General features: G+C 42.5%; 21 non-coding genes across 21 annotated transcripts; all 21 read right to left on the bottom strand.

Annotated features, from left to right (window-relative positions):
- Nucleotides 1-1,839: 1,839 nt before the first annotated feature.
- Nucleotides 1,840-1,910, bottom strand: trnag-gcc (transfer RNA glycine (anticodon GCC)). The gene has a single exon. It is a non-coding gene; the product is annotated as a tRNA-Gly (tRNA).
- A 242-nt stretch (nt 1,911-2,152) lies between these two features.
- On the bottom strand, nt 2,153-2,223 carry trnag-gcc (transfer RNA glycine (anticodon GCC)). Its single transcript has one exon. It is a non-coding gene; the product is annotated as a tRNA-Gly (tRNA).
- Nucleotides 2,224-2,465: 242 nt separating this feature from the next.
- Nucleotides 2,466-2,536, bottom strand: trnag-gcc (transfer RNA glycine (anticodon GCC)). Its single transcript has one exon. It is a non-coding gene; the product is annotated as a tRNA-Gly (tRNA).
- Nucleotides 2,537-2,778: 242 nt separating this feature from the next.
- Nucleotides 2,779-2,849, bottom strand: trnag-gcc (transfer RNA glycine (anticodon GCC)). The gene has a single exon. It is a non-coding gene; the product is annotated as a tRNA-Gly (tRNA).
- Nucleotides 2,850-4,025: 1,176 nt separating this feature from the next.
- On the bottom strand, nt 4,026-4,096 carry trnag-gcc (transfer RNA glycine (anticodon GCC)). Its single transcript has one exon. It is a non-coding gene; the product is annotated as a tRNA-Gly (tRNA).
- Nucleotides 4,097-4,337: 241 nt separating this feature from the next.
- Nucleotides 4,338-4,408, bottom strand: trnag-gcc (transfer RNA glycine (anticodon GCC)). The gene has a single exon. It is a non-coding gene; the product is annotated as a tRNA-Gly (tRNA).
- A 552-nt stretch (nt 4,409-4,960) lies between these two features.
- trnag-gcc (transfer RNA glycine (anticodon GCC)) lies at nt 4,961-5,031 on the bottom strand. The gene has a single exon. It is a non-coding gene; the product is annotated as a tRNA-Gly (tRNA).
- A 551-nt stretch (nt 5,032-5,582) lies between these two features.
- On the bottom strand, nt 5,583-5,653 carry trnag-gcc (transfer RNA glycine (anticodon GCC)). The gene has a single exon. It is a non-coding gene; the product is annotated as a tRNA-Gly (tRNA).
- A 241-nt stretch (nt 5,654-5,894) lies between these two features.
- Nucleotides 5,895-5,965, bottom strand: trnag-gcc (transfer RNA glycine (anticodon GCC)). Its single transcript has one exon. It is a non-coding gene; the product is annotated as a tRNA-Gly (tRNA).
- Nucleotides 5,966-6,205: 240 nt separating this feature from the next.
- On the bottom strand, nt 6,206-6,276 carry trnag-gcc (transfer RNA glycine (anticodon GCC)). The gene has a single exon. It is a non-coding gene; the product is annotated as a tRNA-Gly (tRNA).
- Nucleotides 6,277-9,561: 3,285 nt separating this feature from the next.
- trnag-gcc (transfer RNA glycine (anticodon GCC)) lies at nt 9,562-9,632 on the bottom strand. The gene has a single exon. It is a non-coding gene; the product is annotated as a tRNA-Gly (tRNA).
- Nucleotides 9,633-9,872: 240 nt separating this feature from the next.
- On the bottom strand, nt 9,873-9,943 carry trnag-gcc (transfer RNA glycine (anticodon GCC)). The gene has a single exon. It is a non-coding gene; the product is annotated as a tRNA-Gly (tRNA).
- Nucleotides 9,944-10,183: 240 nt separating this feature from the next.
- trnag-gcc (transfer RNA glycine (anticodon GCC)) lies at nt 10,184-10,254 on the bottom strand. Its single transcript has one exon. It is a non-coding gene; the product is annotated as a tRNA-Gly (tRNA).
- Nucleotides 10,255-11,118: 864 nt separating this feature from the next.
- Nucleotides 11,119-11,189, bottom strand: trnag-gcc (transfer RNA glycine (anticodon GCC)). The gene has a single exon. It is a non-coding gene; the product is annotated as a tRNA-Gly (tRNA).
- Nucleotides 11,190-11,742: 553 nt separating this feature from the next.
- trnag-gcc (transfer RNA glycine (anticodon GCC)) lies at nt 11,743-11,813 on the bottom strand. Its single transcript has one exon. It is a non-coding gene; the product is annotated as a tRNA-Gly (tRNA).
- A 240-nt stretch (nt 11,814-12,053) lies between these two features.
- trnag-gcc (transfer RNA glycine (anticodon GCC)) lies at nt 12,054-12,124 on the bottom strand. Its single transcript has one exon. It is a non-coding gene; the product is annotated as a tRNA-Gly (tRNA).
- A 553-nt stretch (nt 12,125-12,677) lies between these two features.
- On the bottom strand, nt 12,678-12,748 carry trnag-gcc (transfer RNA glycine (anticodon GCC)). The gene has a single exon. It is a non-coding gene; the product is annotated as a tRNA-Gly (tRNA).
- A 240-nt stretch (nt 12,749-12,988) lies between these two features.
- trnag-gcc (transfer RNA glycine (anticodon GCC)) lies at nt 12,989-13,059 on the bottom strand. The gene has a single exon. It is a non-coding gene; the product is annotated as a tRNA-Gly (tRNA).
- A 554-nt stretch (nt 13,060-13,613) lies between these two features.
- trnag-gcc (transfer RNA glycine (anticodon GCC)) lies at nt 13,614-13,684 on the bottom strand. The gene has a single exon. It is a non-coding gene; the product is annotated as a tRNA-Gly (tRNA).
- Nucleotides 13,685-13,924: 240 nt separating this feature from the next.
- trnag-gcc (transfer RNA glycine (anticodon GCC)) lies at nt 13,925-13,995 on the bottom strand. Its single transcript has one exon. It is a non-coding gene; the product is annotated as a tRNA-Gly (tRNA).
- A 240-nt stretch (nt 13,996-14,235) lies between these two features.
- On the bottom strand, nt 14,236-14,306 carry trnag-gcc (transfer RNA glycine (anticodon GCC)). The gene has a single exon. It is a non-coding gene; the product is annotated as a tRNA-Gly (tRNA).
- Between the last annotated feature and the right edge of the window lie 450 nt (nt 14,307-14,756).

Raw genomic sequence — 14,756 nt, 5'->3', positions numbered from 1 at the left:
TTCTAAAAAACCTAGAATTAACAAACTTTAAAATATATGTGGGCAGTTTCGACTGATGTTCAGTTCAAAGTTTGAATGAATGATTTGAAAGGATGTGAATGTGGCCAATGGGATAAGAATGAGGGATGCATATTTAACCGGTTAAACTTTCTGGATGAAAGTTTGTTTTTATTTTATTGATAGTACCGCTCAGATTATATTTTTTCTGAGAGCCGGGAAGAGGTAATACCGCTTGGAAATTATATTTTTTCTGGGAGCAGGGAATAGAGAAATGAAGGTGTATTTGTGTGGAAAAAAGTTTATTGAAAGTAGCGCTTAGGAAAGAGAGTTCTAAAAGCAGGGAAGTGATTGGTAATTGAGGAATTAAAAAAGTACCGCCCAGAATCATATATTAAAATTACTGTGCCTGATCGAGGAGTAATTTTTCTGGGAACAGGGAAGTGATTGATGATTGAGGAATTAAAATAGTCTCACTTAAGGTGACGTCAACCATGTACTTATCGAAGAAATGGTTCCTGGCGCGGAGACAGAAATAGAGGTAGAGTACTGTAAAGTGGAGGCTTACAGTTTTAGAATGAGAATTTAGAATGCCCTCCTTGAACCACCACCTTACTGTGGTGGAGGGGTTTGTGTGCCCGAGTGATCCTAGGAGCTATGTTGTCGGGGGCATTACGCCCCTGGTAGGGTCTCCCATGGCAAACAGGTCCTAGGTGATGGGCCAAGACTAAGAGCGGTTGACAACCTTGCCATGAAGTAGAATAAAACAAGGACCGCTACGTCGCCCGGATCGGCGTCACCGGGGCCCCGCCCTGGAGCCAGGCCTGGGGTTGGGGCTCGTAGGCGAGCGCCTGGTGGCCGGGTCTTTGCCCGTGGGACAAGGCCGGGCTCAGCCAAAAACAGCGACGTGGGCCCGTCTTCCCGTAGGCCCACCACCCGCAGGAAGGACCATGGCAGGCCTGTGCCATGTGGACTGGGTAGCAGTCGTGGCGGGGTGCCTCGACGACCTAATCCCTGGACTAAAACCCTCACAGTGGGGACATGGAATTTCACGTCGCTGGGGGGGAAGGAGCCGGAGCTTGTGCGTGAGGTTGAGAGATACCGGCTAGAGATACTTGGACTTCTGTGGACTTCTGTGCTAGTCACAGCTTGTCCATAACGAACACCATGTTCAGGCATAAGGGTGTCCATCAGTGCATGTGGCACCAGGACACCCTAGGCCGGAGGTCAATTATTGACTTTGTTGTCGTTTCATCTGACGCATGTCTTGGACACTTGGGTGAAGAGAGGGGCTGAGCTGTCAACTGATCACCACCTGGTGGTGAGTTGGGTGCGCTGGCGGAGGAGGAGGTTGGACAGACCGGGCAGACCCAAACGGATTGTGAGGGTCTGTTGAGAACGTCTGGCAGAGCCCTCTGTCAGGGACATCTTCAACTCCCACCTCCGGGAGAGCTTCTCTCCCGGAGAGGGGACATTGAGTCCGAGTGGACCATGTTCTCTGCCTCCATTGTCGACGCGGCGGTTCGAAGTTGTGGTCCCGGCGGGAATCAAACCCGGGCCTCCCACGTGGCAGGCGAGAATTCTACCACTGAACCACCAATGCTTGGGAACTGTAATTTTTTGCCCATATTTTTTTTTTTTTGCAATTTTTTCACCACCAAGACTATAAACTATGCGGTTTCATCACCCGGCAAAATTCACGTCCAATTTGCAGACTTTGTCATGAAATTGTGCCAGTTTCAAGTGCAAAACCTGAATTCACACTAATATTGTAAGTGACGGTGTTCACTCTCAGTATCATATATAAAAGCAGCAGCAGAACTAAGCAGAAAAACTTGTGTTTGCATTGGCCGGGAATCGAACCCGGGCCTCCCGCGTGGCAGGCGAGAATTCTACCACTGAACCACCAATGCTTGTGAGCAGAGATTTTTTGCCCTTTTTTTTTTTTTTTTTTTTGCAATTTGTAATCACAAAGACTATAAACTATTCGGTTTCATCACCCGGCAAAATTCACGTCCAATTTGCAGACTTTGTCATGAAATTGTGCCAGTTTCAAGTGCAAAACCTGAATTCACACTAATATTGTAAGTGACGGTGTTCACTCTCAGTATCATATATAAAAGCAGCAGCAGAACTAAGCAGAAAAACTTGTGTTTGCATTGGCCGGGAATCGAACCCGGGCCTCCCGCGTGGCAGGCGAGAATTCTACCACTGAACCACCAATGCTTGTGAGCAGAGATTTTTTGCCCATTTTTTTTTTTTTTTTTTTGCAATTTGTAATCACAAAGACTATAAACTATTCGGTTTCATCACCCGGCAAAATTCACGTCCAATTTGCAGACTTTGTCATGAAATTGTGCCAGTTTCAAGTGCAAAACCTGAATTCACACTAATATTGTAAGTGACGGTGTTCACTCTCAGTATCATATATAAAAGCAGCAGCAGAACTAAGCAGAAAAACTTGTGTTTGCATTGGCCGGGAATCGAACCCGGGCCTCCCGCGTGGCAGGCGAGAATTCTACCACTGAACCACCAATGCTTGTGAGCAGAGATTTTTTGCCCATTTTTTTTTTTTTTTTTTTGCAATTTGTAATCACAAAGACTATAAACTATTCGGTTTCATGACCCTGCAAAATTCACGTCCAATTTGCAGACTTTGTCATGAAATTGTGCCAGTTACAAGTGCAAAACCTGAATTCACACTAATATTGTAAGTGACGGTGTTCACTCTCAGTATCATATATAAAAGCAGCAGCAGAACTAAGCAGAAAAACTTGTGTTTGCATTGGCCGGGAATCGAACCCGGGCCTCCCGCGTGGCAGGCGAGAATTCTACCACTGAACCACCAATGCTTGTGAGCAGAGATTTTTTGCCCATTTTTTTTTTTTTTTTTTGCAATTTGTGATCACAAAGACTATAAACTATTCGGTTTCATCACCCGGCAAAATTCACGTCCAATTTGCAGACTTTGTCATGAAATTGTGCCAGTTTCAAGTGCAAAACCTGAATTCACACTAATATTGTAAGTGACGGTGTTCACTCTCAGTATCATATATAAAAGCAGCAGCAGAACTAAGCAGAAAAACTTGTGTTTGCATTGGCCGGGAATCGAACCCGGGCCTCCCGCGTGGCAGGCTAGAATTCTACCACTGAACCACCAATGCTTGTGAGCAGAGATTTTTTGCCCTTTTTTTTTTTTTTTTTTTTTACATTTGTAATCACAAAGACTATAAACTATTCGGTTTCATCACCCGGCAAAATTCACGTCCAATTTGCAGACTTTGTCATGAAATTGTGCCAGTTTCAAGTGCAAAACCTGAATTCACACTAATATTGTAAGTGACGGTGTTCACTCTCAGTATCATATATAAAAGCAGCAGCAGAACTAAGCAGAAAAACTTGTGTTTGCATTGGCCGGGAATCGAACCTGGGCCTCCCGCGTGGCAGGCGAGAATTCTACCACTGAACCACCAATGCTTGTGAGCAGAGATTTTTTGCCCACTTTTTTTTTTTGTTTTGCAATTTGTGATCACAAAGACTATAAACTATTCGGTTTCATGACCCTGCAAAATTCACGTCCAATTTGCAGACTTTGTCATGAAATTGTGCCAGTTTCAAGTGCAAAACCTGAATTCACACTAATATTGTAAGTGACGGTGTTCACTCTCAGTATCATATATAAAAGCAGCAGCAGAACTAAGCAGAAAAACTTGTGTTTGCATTGGCCGGGAATCTAATCCGGGCCTCCCGCGTGGCAGGCAAGAATTCTACCACTGAACCACCAATGCTTGTGAGCAGAGATTTTTTGCCCATTTTTTTTTCTTTCTTTGCAATTTGTGATCACAAAGACTATAAACTATTCGGTTTCATCACCCGGCAAAATTCACGTCCAATTTGCAGACTTTGTCATGAAATTGTGCCAGTTTCAAGTGCAAAACCTGAATTCACACTAATATTGTAAGTGACGGTGTTCACTCTCAGTATCATACATAAAAGCAGCAGCAGAACTAAGCAGAAAAACTTGTGTTTGCATTGGCCGGGAATCGAACCCGGGCCTCCCGCGTGGCAGGCGAGAATTCTACCACTGAACCACCAATGCTTGTGAGCAGAGATTTTTTGCCCATTTTTTTTTTTTTTTTTTGCAATTTGTAATCACAAAGACTATAAACTATTCGGTTTCATCACCCGGCAAAATTCACGTCCAATTTGCAGACTTTGTCATGAAATTGTGCCAGTTTCAAGTGCAAAACCTGAATTCACACTAATATTGTAAGTGACGGTGTTCACTCTCAGTATCATACATAAAAGCAGCAGCAGAACTAAGCAGAAAAACTTGTGTTTGCATTGGCCGGGAATCGAACCCGGGCCTCCCGCGTGGCAGGCGAGAATTCTACCACTGAACCACCAATGCTTGTGAGCAGAGATTTTTTGCCCATTTTTTTTTTTTTTTTTTGCAATTTGTAATCACAAAGACTATAAACTATTCGGTTTCATCACCCGGCAAAATTCACGTCCAATTTGCAGACTTTGTCATGAAATTGTGCCAGTTTCAAGTGCAAAACCTGAATTCACACTAATATTGTAAGTGACGGTGTTCACTCTCAGTATCATACATAAAAGCAGCAGCAGAACTAAGCAGAAAAACTTGTGTTTGCATTGGCCGGGAATCGAACCCTGGCCTCCCGCGTGGCAGGCGAGAATTCTACCACTGAACCACCAATGCTTGTGAGCAGAGATTTTTTGCCCTTTTTTTTTTTTTTTTTTGCAATTTGTAATCACAAAGACTATAAACTATTCGGTTTCATCACCCGGCAAAATTCACGTCCAATTTGCAGACTTTGTCATGAAATTGTGCCAGTTTCAAGTGCAAAACCTGAATTCACACTAATATTGTAAGTGACGGTGTTCACTCTCAGTATCATATATAAAAGCAGCAGCAGAACTAAGCAGAAAAACTTGTGTTTGCATTGGCCGGGAATCGAACCCGGGCCTCCCGCGTGGCAGGCGAGAATTCTACCACTGAACCACCAATGCTTGTGAGCAGAGATTTTTTGCCCACTTTTTTTTTTTGTTTTGCAATTTGTGATCACAAAGACTATAAACTATTCGGTTTCATGACCCTGCAAAATTCACGTCCAATTTGCAGACTTTGTCATGAAATTGTGCCAGTTTCAAGTGCAAAACCTGAATTCACACTAATATTGTAAGTGACGGTGTTCACTCTCAGTATCATATATAAAAGCAGCAGCAGAACTAAGCAGAAAAACTTGTGTTTGCATTGGCCGGGAATCTAATCCGGGCCTCCCGCGTGGCAGGCAAGAATTCTACCACTGAACCACCAATGCTTGTGAGCAGAGATTTTTTGCCCATTTTTTTTTCTTTCTTTGCAATTTGTGATCACAAAGACTATAAACTATTCGGTTTCATCACCCGGCAAAATTCACGTCCAATTTGCAGACTTTGTCATGAAATTGTGCCAGTTTCAAGTGCAAAACCTGAATTCACACTAATATTGTAAGTGACGGTGTTCACTCTCAGTATCATACATAAAAGCAGCAGCAGAACTAAGCAGAAAAACTTGTGTTTGCATTGGCCGGGAATCGAACCCGGGCCTCCCGCGTGGCAGGCGAGAATTCTACCACTGAACCACCAATGCTTGTGAGCAGAGATTTTTTGCCCATTTTTTTTTTTTTTTTTTGCAATTTGTAATCACAAAGACTATAAACTATTCGGTTTCATCACCCGGCAAAATTCACGTCCAATTTGCAGACTTTGTCATGAAATTGTGCCAGTTTCAAGTGCAAAACCTGAATTCACACTAATATTGTAAGTGACGGTGTTCACTCTCAGTATCATACATAAAAGCAGCAGCAGAACTAAGCAGAAAAACTTGTGTTTGCATTGGCCGGGAATCGAACCCGGGCCTCCCGCGTGGCAGGCGAGAATTCTACCACTGAACCACCAATGCTTGTGAGCAGAGATTTTTTGCCCTTTTTTTTTTTTTTTTTTGCAATTTGTAATCACAAAGACTATAAACTATTCGGTTTCATCACCCGGCAAAATTCACGTCCAATTTGCAGACTTTGTCATGAAATTGTGCCAGTTTCAAGTGCAAAACCTGAATTCACACTAATATTGTAAGTGACGGTGTTCACTCTCAGTATCATATATAAAAGCAGCAGCAGAACTAAGCAGAAAAACTTGTGTTTGCATTGGCCGGGAATCGAACCCGGGCCTCCCGCGTGGCAGGCGAGAATTCTACCACTGAACCACCAATGCTTGTGAGCAGAGATTTTTTGCCCTTTTTTTTTTTTTTTTTGCAATTTGTGATCACAAAGACTATAAACTATTCGGTTTCATCACCCGGCAAAATTCACGTCCAATTTGCAGACTTTGTCATGAAATTGTGCCAGTTTCAAGTGCAAAACCTGAATTCACACTAATATTGTAAGTGACGGTGTTCACTCTCAGTATCATATATAAAAGCAGCAATTCAATTCAATTCAATTCAATTTTATTTATATAGCGTCTAATACAACAGATGTTGTCTCTAGACGCTTTCCAGAGATCCAGAACATGAACATAAACATAAACATAAACCCCCGAGCAATTATTATATAAACAATGGCAGGTAAAAACTCCCTTAGTGGGAGAAAAGCCTTAAGCCAAACAGTGGCAAGGAAAAACTCCCCTTTAGGAGGGAAGAAACCTTGAGCAGGACCAGGCTCATAAGGGGGGACCCTCCTGCCGAAGGCCAGACTGGGGGAGTCAGGGACGTCGACAGCACACAGCAGGCAGGTGGAAGCAGCAGCGGGATGACCAGAGGTGGGGGGGGGGGGCGTCAGCAGCACACAACAGTCATGTGGAAGCAGCAGCGGGATGACCAGAGGGGGGGGGGCGTCAGCAGCACACAACAGTCATGTGGAAGGAGTAGCGGGATGACCAGAGGGGGGGGGGGGGGGGGTGCAGGCAGGCGGAAGCAGCAACAGCAGACATCCACGTAGGCAGGTGGAAGAAGCAATGGGATGACCAGAGGGGGGGGAGGGCCGGGAACACAGGCCAGAACGCAGCTCCTGAGGCTCTGGCCTGCAAACATACACAAAAGAGAAAAAAGGGGGGCCGGCACAAGAAACTACAGGAACGATGGACAAAAATGATAGCTATGAGATATTTATAATAAATAAAAATGGTAATGGAGAAGAGAGGCAGGGAAAAGGAGAGGAGAAGAAGGGTGAGAGGCACCGCCCAGCGGATCATGTCGGTGCCCCCCTGCAGCATAAGCCTATAGCAGCATATCTACCGCGAAGCTATATTTGAGGCTAACTATTATAGTTTTGTTCTATAGCTGCAACTATGACTACTGACTCTAACACACTAGAGTTTACACTACCTAGAGATTTACCAACACCAGCTAGAGGTTTACTAAACACTAACTATAAGCTTTACTAAACAGAAAGGTTTTAAGTTTAGTTTTAAAGGTGGAGGTGGTGTCAGCCTCCTTAACCCAGATTGGAAGTTGGTTCCAAAGTAATGGTGCCTGATAGCAGAACGCCCGCCCTCCTAATCTACATTTAGATACTCTAGGAACTACGAGTAAACCTGCACCCTGGGAGCTGAGAGCTCTGACAGGAACATAAGGCACTATCAAATCTTGTAAATACTGCGGAGCTAAGCCGTTTTGGGCTTTATATGCAAGTAATAAAATTTTAAATTGGATTCTGAATTTTACGGGTAGCCAATGGAGCGACGCTAACACTGGAGAGACGTGGTCTCTCCTGCTAATTCCTGTCAGTACTCGTGCTGCTGCATTCTGGATCAGCTGGAGCCTATTCAGCAAATTACTTGGACATCCTGCTAACAACACATTACAGTAATCTAGTCTAGAAGATACAAACGCATGAACTAGTTTTTCTGCATCCCTCTGCGAGAGGATTTTCCTAATTTTTGCAATATTACGGAGATGGAAAAACGCTATTTTACAAACCTGATTAACATATGGTTTAAACGACAAATCCTGATCGAAAACAACACCAAGGTTTCTCACAGTTGCACTGGAAGCCATCGCAACACCATCTAATCCCTTCCTAAGATGCTCTGGACCAAGAATGATAACCTCTGTTTTATCTGAATTTAGAAGCAAGAAATTTCTGGACATCCAGTCCTTGATGTCCCTAAGACATGCCTGAAGTTTAACTAACGGTTCTGTTTCATCCGGCTTCATAGACAAGTAGAGCTGCGTATCATCAGCATAACAATGAAAGTGTATGCCGTGATTCTGGATTATACTTCCCAACGGCTGCATGTATAAACTGAACAAGACTGGCCCTAGCACTGAACCCTGCGGAACACCATAACAGACCCTTGACTGTTCTGAAGAAACCTCATGTACATGAACAAACTGGAACCTGTCAGATAGATATGATTTAAACCAACGCAGAGCTGTCCCTTTAATCCCAACAACATGCTCTAACCTGTGCAGTAAAATGCCATGATCTATAGTGTCAAAAGCAGCACTGAGGTCCAGTAAAACCAATATGGACACTAATCCCTTATCTGAGGCCATAAGAAGGTCATTCGTAACTCGAACCAGTGCTGTCTCTGTGCTATGATGCATTCTGAACCCTGACTGAAAGACTTCAAACAGATCATTTCTATACAAATAGTCACATAACTGGCTTGAAACTGCCTTTTCCAGAATTTTAGATACAAATGGAAGGTTAGAAATTGGCCTATAATTAGCTAAGGTGTCTGGGTCAAGGGAAGGTTTTTTAAGTAAAGGTTTAATTACTGCCACTTTGAAAACCTGTGGTACATATCCTAAGCTTAGGGATAGGTTGATTTGGTCCAGTATTGTCACACCAATAAGAGAAAAAACATTTTTGAATAGTCGAGTCGGGATGGGGTCTAACATACATGTGGTTGACTTAGCTCTATTAACGAGTGAAGTCAGCTCAGGGAGGTCTATAGGATCAAAACAGTCTAGAGACAAGTCAGAGCCTAGGGAAGTCGCTAAAGCTGAAGAAACGCCCACAACCGGCTGGTTGATTTCTTCTCTAATTCTCGTGATTTTACTGTTAAAGAAGCTCATAAAGTCTTCACTACTGAGAGCTGCAGGAATACACGGCTCCACAGAGCTGTGACTCTTTGTTAGCCTGGCTACAGTGCTGAACAGAAAACGTGGGTTACTTTTGTTATCCTCTATCAACGTTGAATAATAGCAGCAGCAGAACCTAGCAGAAAAACTTGTGTTTGCATTGGCCGGGAATCGAACCCGGGCCTCCCGCGTGGCAGGCGAGAATTCTACCACTGAACCACCAAAGCTTGTGAGCAGAGATTTTTTGCCCATTTTTTTTTTTTTTTTTTTTGCAATTTTTAATCACAAAGACTATAAACTATTCGGTTTCATGACCCTGCAAAATTCACGTCCAATTTGCAGACTTTGTCATGAAATTGTGCCAGTTTCAAGTGCAAAACCTGAATTCACACTAATATTGTAAGTGACGGTGTTCACTCTCAGTATCATATATAAAAGCAGCAGCAGAACTAAGCAGAAAAACTTGTGTTTGCATTGGCCGGGAATCGAACCCGGGCCTCCCGCGTGGCAGGCGAGAATTCTACCACTGAACCACCAATGCTTGTGAGCAGAGATTTTTTGCCCATTTTTTTTTTTTTTTTTACAATTTGTAATCACAAAGACTATAAACTATTCGGTTTCATCAACCGGCAAAATTCACGTCCAATTTGCAGACTTTGTCATGAAATTGTGCCAGTTTCAAGTGCAAAACCTGAATTCACACTAATATTGTAAGTGACGGTGTTCACTCTCAGTATCATATATAAAAGCAGCAGCAGAACTAAGCAGAAAAACTTGTGTTTGCATTGGCCGGGAATCGAACCCGGGCCTCCCGCGTGGCAGGCGAGAATTCTACCACTGAACCACCAATGCTTGTGAGCAGAGATTTTTTGCCCATTTTTTTTTTTTTTTTTGCAATTTGTGATCACAAAGACTATAAACTATTCGGTTTCATCACCCGGCAAAATTCACGTCCAATTTGCAGACTTTGTCATGAAATTGTGCCAGTTTCAAGTGCAAAACCTGAATTCACACTAATATTGTAAGTGACGGTGTTCACTCTCAGTATCATATATAAAAGCAGCAGCAGAACTAAGCAGAAAAACTTGTGTTTGCATTGGCCGGGAATCGAACCCGGGCCTCCCGCATGGCAGGCGAGAATTCTACCACTGAACCACCAATGCTTGTGAGCAGAGATTTTTTGCCCATTTTTTTTTTTTTTTTTGCAATTTGTGATCACAAAGACTATAAACTATTCGGTTTCATCACCCGGCAAAATTCACGTCCAATTTGCAGACTTTGTCATGAAATTGTGCCAGTTTCAAGTGCAAAACCTGAATTCACACTAATATTGTAAGTGACGGTGTTCACTCTCAGTATCATATATAAAAGCAGCAGCAGAACCTAGCAGAAAAACTTGTGTTTGCATTGGCCGGGAATCGAACCCGGGCCTCCCGCGTGGCAGGCGAGAATTCTACCACTGAACCACCAAAGCTTGTGAGCAGAGATTTTTTGCCCATTTTTTTTTTTTTTTTTTTGCAATTTTTTATCACAAAGACTATAAACTATTCGGTTTCATGACCCTGCAAAATTCACGTCCAATTTGCAGACTTTGTCATGAAATTGTGCCAGTTTCAAGTGCAAAACCTGAATTCACACTAATATTGTAAGTGACGGTGTTCACTCTCAGTATCATATATAAAAGCAGCAGCAGAACTAAGCAGAAAAACTTGTGTTTGCATTGGCCGGGAATCTAATCCGGGCCTCCCGCGTGGCAGGCAAGAATTCTACCACTGAACCACCAATGCTTGTGAGCAGAGATTTTTTGCCCATTTTTTTTTCTTTCTTTGCAATTTGTGATCACAAAGACTATAAACTATTCGGTTTCATCACCCGGCAAAATTCACGTCCAATTTGCAGACTTTGTCATGAAATTGTGCCAGTTTCAAGTGCAAAACCTGAATTCACACTAATATTGTAAGTGACGGTGTTCACTCTCAGTATCATACATAAAAGCAGCAGCAGAACTAAGCAGAAAAACTTGTGTTTGCATTGGCCGGGAATCGAACCCGGGCCTCCCGCGTGGCAGGCGAGAATTCTACCACTGAACCACCAATGCTTGTGAGCAGAGATTTTTTGCCCTTTTTTTTTTTTTTTTTTGCAATTTGTGATCACAAAGACTATAAACTATTCGGTTTCATCACCCGGCAAAATTCACGTCCAATTTGCAGACTTTGTCATGAAATTGTGCCAGTTTCAAGTGCAAAACCTGAATTCACACTAATATTGTAAGTGACGGTGTTCACTCTCAGTATCATATATAAAAGCAGCAGCAGAACCTAGCAGAAAAACTTGTGTTTGCATTGGCCGGGAATCGAACCCGGGCCTCCCGCGTGGCAGGCGAGAATTCTACCACTGAACCACCAAAGCTTGTGAGCAGAGATTTTTTGCCCATTTTTTTTTTTTTTTTTTTGCAATTTTTAATCACCAAGACTATAAACTATTCGGTTTCATGACCCTGCAAAATTCACGTCCAATTTGCAGACTTTGTCATGAAATTGTGCCAGTTTCAAGTGCAAAACCTGAATTCACACTAATATTGTAAGTGACGGTGTTCACTCTCAGTATCATATATAAAAGCAGCAGCAGAACTAAGCAGAAAAACTTGTGTTTGCATTGGCCGGGAATCGAACCCGGGCCTCCCGCGTGGCAGGCGAGAATTCTACCACTGAACCACCAATGCTTGTGAGCAGAGATTTTTTGCCCATTTTTTTTTTTTTTTTTACAATTTGTAATCACAAAGACTATAAACTATTCGGTTTCATCAACCGGCAAAATTCACGTCCAATTTGCAGACTTTGTCATGAAATTGTGCCAGTTTCAAGTGCAAAACCTGAATTCACACTGATATTGTAAGTGACGGTGTTCACTCTCAGTATCATATATAAAAGCAGCAGCAGAACTAAGCAGAAAAACTTGTGTTTGCATTGGCCGGGAATCGAACCCGGGCCTCCCGCGTGGCAGGCGAGAATTCTACCACTGAACCACCAATGCTTGTGAGCAGAGATTTTTTGCCCTTTTTTTTTTTTTTTTTTGCAATTTGTAATCACAAAGACTATAAACTATTCGGTTTCATCGCCCGGCAAAATTCACGTCCAATTTGCAGACTTTGTCATGAAATTGTGCCAGTTTCAAGTGCAAAACCTGAATTCACACTAATATTGTAAGTGACGGTGTTCACTCTCAGTATCATATATAAAAGCAGCAGCAGAACCTAGCAGAAAAACTTGTGTTTGCATTGGCCGGGAATCGAACCCGGGCCTCCCGCGTGGCAGGCGAGAATTCTACCACTGAACCACCAAAGCTTGTGAGCAGAGATTTTTTGCCCATTTTTTTTTTTTTTTTTTTGCAATTTTTAATCACAAAGACTATAAACTATTCGGTTTCATGGCCCTGCAAAATTCACGTCCAATTTGCAGACTTTGTCATGAAATTGTGCCAGTTTCAAGTGCAAAACCTGAATTCACACTAATATTGTAAGTGACGGTGTTCACTCTCAGTATCATATATAAAAGCAGCAGCAGAACTAAGCAGAAAAACTTGTGTTTGCATTGGCCGGGAATCGAACCCGGGCCTCCCGCGTGGCAGGCGAGAATTCTACCACTGAACCACCAATGCTTGTGAGCAGAGATTTTTTGCCCATTTTTTTTTTTTTTTTTACAATTTGTAATCACAAAGACTATAAACTATTCGGTTTCATCAACCGGCAAAATTCACGTCCAATTTGCAGACTTTGTCATGAAATTGTGCCAGTTTCAAGTGCAAAACCTGAATTCACACTAATATTGTAAGTGACGGTGTTCACTCTCAGTATCATATATAAAAGCAGCAGCAGAACTAAGCAGAAAAACTTGTGTTTGCATTGGCCGGGAATCGAACCCGGGCCTCCCGCGTGGCAGGCGAGAATTCTACCACTGAACCACCAATGCTTGTGAGCAGAGATTTTTTGCCCTTTTTTTTTTTTTTTTTTGCAATTTGTAATCACAAAGACTATAAACTATTCGGTTTCATCGCCCGGCAAAATTCACGTCCAATTTGCAGACTTTGTCATGAAATTGTGCCAGTTTCAAGTGCAAAACCTGAATTCACACTAATATTGTAAGTGACGGTGTTCACTCTCAGTATCATATATAAAAGCAGCAGCAGAACCTAGCAGAAAAACTTGTGTTTGCATTGGCCGGGAATCGAACCCGGGCCTCCCGCGTGGCAGGCGAGAATTCTACCACTGAACCACCAAAGCTTGTGAGCAGAGATTTTTTGCCCATTTTTTTTTTTTTTTTTTTTGCAATTTTTAATCACAAAGACTATAAACTATTCGGTTTCATGACCCTGCAAAATTCACGTCCAATTTGCAGACTTTGTCATGAAATTGTGCCAGTTTCAAGTGCAAAACCTGAATTCACACTAATATTGTAAGTGACGGTGTTCACTCTCAGTATCATATATAAAAGCAGCAGCAGAACTAAGCAGAAAAACTTGTGTTTGCATTGGCCGGGAATCGAACCCGGGCCTCCCGCGTGGCAGGCGAGAATTCTACCACTGAACCACCAATGCTTGTGAGCAGAGATTTTTTGCCCATTTTTTTTTTTTTTTTTACAATTTGTAATCACAAAGACTATAAACTATTCGGTTTCATCAACCGGCAAAATTCACGTCCAATTTGCAGACTTTGTCATGAAATTGTGCCAGTTTCAAGTGCAAAACCTGAATTCACACTAATATTGTAAGTGACGGTGTTCACTCTCAGTATCATATATAAAAGCAGCAGCAGAACTAAGCAGAAAAACTTGTGTTTGCATTGGCCGGGAATCGAACCCGGGCCTCCCGCGTGGCAGGCGAGAATTCTACCACTGAACCACCAATGCTTGTGAGCAGAGATTTTTTGCCCATTTTTTTTTTTTTTTTTGCAATTTGTGATCACAAAGACTATAAACTATTCGGTTTCATCACCCGGCAAAATTCACGTCCAATTTGCAGACTTTGTCATGAAATTGTGCCAGTTTCAAGTGCAAAACCTGAATTCACACTAATATTGTAAGTGACGGTGTTCACTCTCAGTATCATATATAAAAGCAGCAGCAGAACTAAGCAGAAAAACTTGTGTTTGCATTGGCCGGGAATCGAACCCGGGCCTCCCGCGTGGCAGGCGAGAATTCTACCACTGAACCACCAATGCTTGTGAGCAGAGATTTTTTGCCCATTTTTTTTTTTTTTTTTGCAATTTGTGATCACAAAGACTATAAACTATTCGGTTTCATCACCCGGCAAAATTCACGTCCAATTTGCAGACTTTGTCATGAAATTGTGCCAGTTTCAAGTGCAAAACCTGAATTCACACTAATATTGTAAGTGACGGTGTTCACTCTCAGTATCATATATAAAAGCAGCAGCAGAACTGAGCAGAAAAACTTGTGTTTGCATTGACCGGGAATCGAACCCGGGCCTCCCGCGTGGCAGGCGAGAATTCTACCACTGAACCACCAATGCTTGTGAGCAGAGATTTTTTGCCCATTTTTTTTTTTTTTTTTGCAATTTGTGATCACAAAGACTATAAACTATTCGGTTTCATCACCCGGCAAAATTCACGTCCAATTTGCAGACTTTGTCATGAAATTGTGCCAGTTTC

This window comes from Cololabis saira, unplaced genomic scaffold (assembly GCF_033807715.1).
Source record: "Cololabis saira isolate AMF1-May2022 unplaced genomic scaffold, fColSai1.1 scf137, whole genome shotgun sequence".
NCBI lineage: Eukaryota > Metazoa > Chordata > Actinopteri > Beloniformes > Belonidae > Cololabis > Cololabis saira.
Note: the sequence above shows the minus strand (reverse complement) of the source record. Positions and strands in the feature narration are given on the sequence as shown.